The 6,000-nt window shown below is 46.1% G+C and overlaps 1 long non-coding RNA gene across 1 annotated transcript; it reads left to right on the plus strand.

Annotated features, from left to right (window-relative positions):
- The first annotated feature begins 2,172 nt into the window (after window positions 1-2,172).
- Window positions 2,173-4,585, plus strand: LOC139055347 (uncharacterized). Its single transcript, XR_011511688.1, has 2 exons — window positions 2,173-3,207; window positions 3,272-4,585. It is a non-coding gene; the product is annotated as an uncharacterized lncRNA (long non-coding RNA).
- The last annotated feature ends 1,415 nt before the right edge of the window (window positions 4,586-6,000 follow it).

The following is a 6,000-nucleotide window of genomic DNA, read 5'->3' on the forward strand; positions in this document are numbered from 1 at the left end:
GGGATGTCCTCAGTTCGTCCGCTACGGGATGAGGACATTTTGACCATTTCAGGACATCCTGAGGATGTTTTGTGTTGTCTGGGGAAGTACAAGATGTTGGCACAGCGCTGTGTCGCCGCTTGCCGCTTACTGTGTACGTGCCGTGCGAAATGAAGAGTAGATATCAAATCGCTATAGGGCCGCAACCTAACTATAAGAGCGGTTTCCTTACGAAAGGAACTGATTATTTTTTAAAGTCCAGCTCCATAGGTAGCGGGTGCACGAACTCGACAGGGTCAGCTAGGCCTAACCCAAACTTCGCTAAACAGGATCAACATTGACTCAAACTTCACGTGCACGGCTTGAGAGGACTGAAGCTCGTGCATTTCAACTTCGAAGGCATGTCGACGCATTTTGAGCGCGAATAATTATATTTGCGAGTGAATGAGCTGCAGCTATCGCGTTGTCGGTTCGACGGCTGATCACGTAGAGTTCGGTCACGCTATCACGGTCGTCACGCTGATTTTGTCGGTGCTGTCGACACGAAAGCCCGTCGCGCTATATGACAACTTGCACCCATCGGTTGCGTCGTTGTCGGCCTATTACGATCAAATGGTCTCAGTGACACAGTGCTGGATAGTCGGCCAATTGTCGGCGTCAGCGTCTTGTCGGTCTCGTATCGACCCAACGTTACCACGCCTTAAAACAGTACATGGTCAGGCACGCGCTGCCACCACCAGCAACAGTGGGCCGACGCTGCAAGAAGACTGCGTCAGTAACGTGTAGTTGAAGTGTCGTCCAAGTGTACCGCAGGGGTTTATCGAAAAGTTTGACCGCCGTCAATGCAAGGCGGCGGTGCAGTCCGGACCAAGCCCGGGCCCTTTTCTGTACGTTTCAAAGTGATTCTGCGCTCTTAAGTACGTTTTCGGCACCGCACCGACGCCCAGCTGCCAGTAGAGTTTCAACGCGGTACATGGCACGAGCGTTTGCAACAGCGCGCGTCCAAGCGCTCTTTTTAATTTCCTTTCCCCCGATATCTGGCCGCGCGCGCGTCCCTTCCAAAACGTTTCGCGACTAATATAAGAACAACTTTCTAATCCGCTAGGGCAGGGCGCATGTTGGCCCCGCTCGCGGTAAAACCTGCTTCGCATGCGGCCGCCGTGGTCACTTCAAGCAAGTCTGCCGTAGCGGCCTCGGCGCACGAGGACGACGCCCCGCTCGCGTTCGCGTAGTTGTTTCTGAACAGGACACGTCAGGCGCCATCAGCATTCTCACTATTTACGAAGCCCACAGGTGTCTACATTGAAGTGGCAGTCGCGCCAATCAACTCCAAATCGCAACCGCGCATTGTAACTTTCGTGGTCGACACTGGATCAGCTGTGTCAATTATACGGAACAAGAATTCCGAAGCGTGTTCGAAGACAGAATACAATTGACCAGCTCTAAACTTACTTTGTTTGACTTCCAGTGACGAAAGATTCCTGTGCTGGGTCAATTTAATACAAGAAAAACGACTGTGATAGCAATTCATGTCGCACACGGAGGGACATGTCTTCCTGTTCTGGACGCTGTGCAAGCTCTATAACTACATATTGTGGGTGCGCAGCTACGTTGCCTGCACACAGCTGTCGAAGAAGGTTCAGATGCCATACCGGAAGGAGCACAGGAACAGCACAGTCTGCTAAGTCTACCAAAGTTTGGTACGCCAGCTTTGCTATGGGCAAAATTTTGCCATTTGTTCTCACCAGGCCTTGGACTTGCCAAGGGCATTCAGCACAAGGTCAAGATAAAGTTGTCAGCCTCTCCAGTCGTGCAGAAGTTCAGACATTTGCCACTTTCTCTGCGCAAGCCAATTAGCAACCAGCTTGAGCGCCTTCTTTTCGATGATGTCATTGAAAGGGTTAACGCTTCCAAGTGGGTTGCTCCTATTGTTGTAGTCTGCAAGAAGGAAGACAGTATCTGCCTCTGCGTTGACTTGAGAGAGCCTAACAACCCAAGTAACCACGGATATCCGTGGGACGTCCACCATAAGTCCCAACGTCCATCCATCCGGATATCCAACACGGACGTCCGTGGGACGTACATGAAAAGTCCATATCCTGTTTGGATGTTCGAAGGACATCCCACCGGGATGTCCATGGGACATCCCATTTTGAACGTCCGCTGGCTGTCCACAAATAGGCATGCCCAGGATATACACTAGTGAGTTATATATAAACTAGCATAAATATATTGCCGGAAATTTTAGTTTGTTCATATTATATCTGTTTATTTTTGTTCTCTATCGGACACAGTTCATTCTTTTTTTCAAAGCAAAATAAATATATTTCCAACTTGATATAAATTCTGCCCACTATAACATCGCAGTATTAAAATACGATTTTTTTTCTATCGGTGGGTCATACAAACAATTTGTAGTTTGCTTTAAAAGAATGCTTGTGGATGACTAGCAGAATATATAAGCGCCCATTTGAAGCCACTTATTCGACCTAGAGCCAAGCACTCAAGTTACCCCTCATTATGAAAAGTTCCTGATCATAGAGTTTTGGTCCTGACCTCCTAACATGTAGGTTCAGGTTTATCATTGGAACAGGAAGTAAAACACGTTGTTGGGCTAGTTGGTGCATTGTATTAAGAAAAAAACCAGCAAAAAAAAAGACGGACACAGGAAACATACACAAGACAGGCCTCTTCCAGCCTCTTTCCTGTCTTCTCGTATGTTTCCTGTGTGCGCCTGTTTTTGGCTGGTTTCTTAAAACAGGAAGTTGTCTGCAGTGTTCAATTGTGCATACAATAATATCATTATAGGTAACAAAAACAAATCTCAAAGGCTACGCTTTTGGTGGCTGCATGCGTTGAAAGCGATTACGAAAGCTATAATGCGTCAGAGCCGCCATGCATTGACAGTAATCTCAAAGGCTATGTTATTCTGGCGCCGACAGCTTTAGCAGAAACTAAAAAAACTCGAAAATCAGATACCGAATATTCCCAGAATAAGTAAATATTTAACTGTGTAATAATGGAATATTTTAAAAACCTATTTATGTTTGCGTAGATGCATGTGGAAGTGTTTGAACCTTGGCAAAGCAGAACGCTGCAGTCATCCAATCCAATCCAAGCTCTAGCCATCGTCGCCACGCCTTTTTTTCATTCTGCGATCGTTTTAGGGCAGCGGAGCAGCGTTTGTCACCTTCCGTGCCTGCCGAAGTCTCCTACTCAGCTACCAAGGTATGACAGCTACATCGATTTCTTTTTTAATTCGTTTGGGTATTGAAATGTGTTTTCTTCACAGGTGCCAGGATGCCTAGACTGCGGGAGAAGCCGCACGCGCGAAAAAAGAGCGTCGCTGGAAACAAAGACGATATTCGAGGACTTCGGATCTCGCACCGGCAGCCAGCAGTCAACAGCTCGAGAATTCGCAAGTCTAGAACTGTGCAGTGGCGCGTATACCCCGCACGCATGCATTAACATGTGCGTTCGGGCTGTCCCTGCAAACATTTGTACGCCTTGTGATGTTGGTCGCTGCACCGAGGCGACATCGGAAGTTCAGGACGGTGGTTGTGACACTACGCTCACTAAGGACAATGTGCCTTGTTTCCCTGATGGATATACTCTACGTGACGCTTCGGATGGTTCACTTCGCTGTGAGAACGGAACAGGATCCCTTAGGAGAGGTGTACGCACAAGTCAATGCGGGTTTTCTGGTAAGCAGGACCCCGGAGTCTACATTTTTCTTTAGCTACCGCGGACTCTTCATTGGCGCCCTTTTGATTCTCCTGGCAAAGAGCTTCTCCTGGCTAATGCGCTCATGATCAGAGCTGTAGCCGTCAGTAGCAGCAAGATCGCCTGCTGATCTCTACGAAAAATAAAAAGCTCCTTTTAAAAAAGTGAAGAATATATTAGTTGTTTTTATCTACAAGTTTGTTTAATATCGTGAGAATGTGGTCACTACGGCCACGGCGGGGACATTGTAAACGAGAGTACGCATTCGATGGCCAAGTGAGTTTTAATAATTGTAAGAACGCACTACGCCACGAGAAAGAGCTATTGTTTAAAGAAAGTGAAGAATATATTGATTGTTCTTCACTAATAGTTCGTTTAGCTACGTCAGAATGTGGAGACATTGGGAACGAGAGTACGCATTTGACGGCAAGTTGACTTACGAGAACGCACTACGTCGCGAATAACACTTAAGCTGCAATACCATTAAGCATGTCCGTGTGGCACCCCGCGAATGACATTAAAGTTTAAGGCATTAGCCAGTTAATGTCATTTTTTGTGCCCTTGTCGCAGAGTGCTAGTGAAGTGATGTAGTCAAGATTAATTCCTTCATGTCATTTCTGTTGCTTTCGCTGCTTAATAATGCTAATTGATGTATTTTTGCTCTTTCTTTTTATTCCATGCTGCAAACACAAATGTCAATGCAGGGTGGGCAATAAGTATTTTTTGTTCTGCTGTTCTCTACCTTGTGTTGTGCTATTGAAATTGCAAGTTTTCTTCTTTATCCGTGTATTTATTTGTTCTTTGAACAGTACGCATATATCTGCTTATTGGTCTTTTTATGTATATGTATAAGGTGACAATAAACGTTTAATTGTATTTGGAAGTTGGTGTAAGTTCATTTCTCGTTTATTTAAAACAAGAATGCATTCAAGCATTAGACCAATGTAATATATGTATATATAATGGTCCGGTGCTTGAATGTGTCCCGGCCACTACTGTCGCTTCAAGGCATGTGTATATCTGGAATATCCCCGGGAAGACACACACACACACACACACACACACACACATATATATATATATATATATATATATATATATATATATATATATATATATATATATATATCCTGAACGTCCCCTGAATGTCCATGCTGGATGTCCGCGTCGGACGTACTACGGATGCCAAAGCGATTACCTTTGGATTCCCCAGGGACGTCCCTCGGACGTACGTCGGACATTCATGGATATCCCACGGACATCCCGAATATCCAGAAAGGACGTCCGTCGGACGTCGCCCGGATATCCGTGGTTACTTGGGAAAGTGTTTGTAGTCTACAGCTTTCCCTTGCCCCATACGGAAGAGCTGATACACTTTGAATAGAGCACGCCACTTTTCAAAGCTCGATTTAGTTCCTGCCTATTACGAGGTGCTGCTTCACCCAGATAGCAGAGACCTCACTGCTTTCATTATGCACAATGGCCTTTTTCGTTTCAAAAGGGTGTGTGGTTTCAACAATTCATGACAACGGTCCTGCAAGGCTGCAAAGGGTTACTGTGCTACCTAGACGACATCATTATCTTTGGCAGGACTGAAAAAGAGCACTTGAGAAATTTGGAGCAAGTTCTTCAACGCATCTCTGAAGCTGGACTTAAGCTCAATGAGAAATGTGTATTTAATGCATCGGAGTTACCGTTTCTTGGGCATCACGTCAGCTCAGAAGGAATAGCTCCCCTTCAAGCCAAGGTTGATGCCACTGTTCATGCTGCCACCCCCACAGACACAAGCATGCTGCGTTCATTTTTGGGCTTGGTTGAGTACTATGCTAAGTTTATGTACATTTACGTACTATGCTTCGTAAGGATGTACATTTTGAATGGGATGCCACTGCCGAAAAGAGCTTTGCAAAGGTAAAGAAGCTCCTAGCATCGCACAAGATACTGCAAATATTCGACCCGACGCTCCCTGTTATTGTGGCCACAGATGCGTCTGCTTATGGCCTGGGAGCAGTACTACAACAGGCTGACAGGCACACATTCGGATTGTTGCATTCGCATCGCGAACTCTGACAGAAATGGAGTGGAAGTACTCAGCGGGAGGCCCTGGCGCGTCTGTGGGCGTGCGGGAAATGACACATTTATCTCCGAGGACGACCATTCACGTTTGTAACGGACCATCAAGCCCTAGTATCTCTACTTTTGACACAAAGCACAGGACAGCGACCACTTCGCATCACAAGGTGGCCCGCTCATTTGCTACGTTACAATTTCACAGTTCAGTACAGATGGGGGGAATAC

Source organism: Dermacentor albipictus, chromosome 2 (genome assembly GCF_038994185.2).
Source record: "Dermacentor albipictus isolate Rhodes 1998 colony chromosome 2, USDA_Dalb.pri_finalv2, whole genome shotgun sequence".
Lineage (NCBI taxonomy): Eukaryota > Metazoa > Arthropoda > Arachnida > Ixodida > Ixodidae > Dermacentor > Dermacentor albipictus.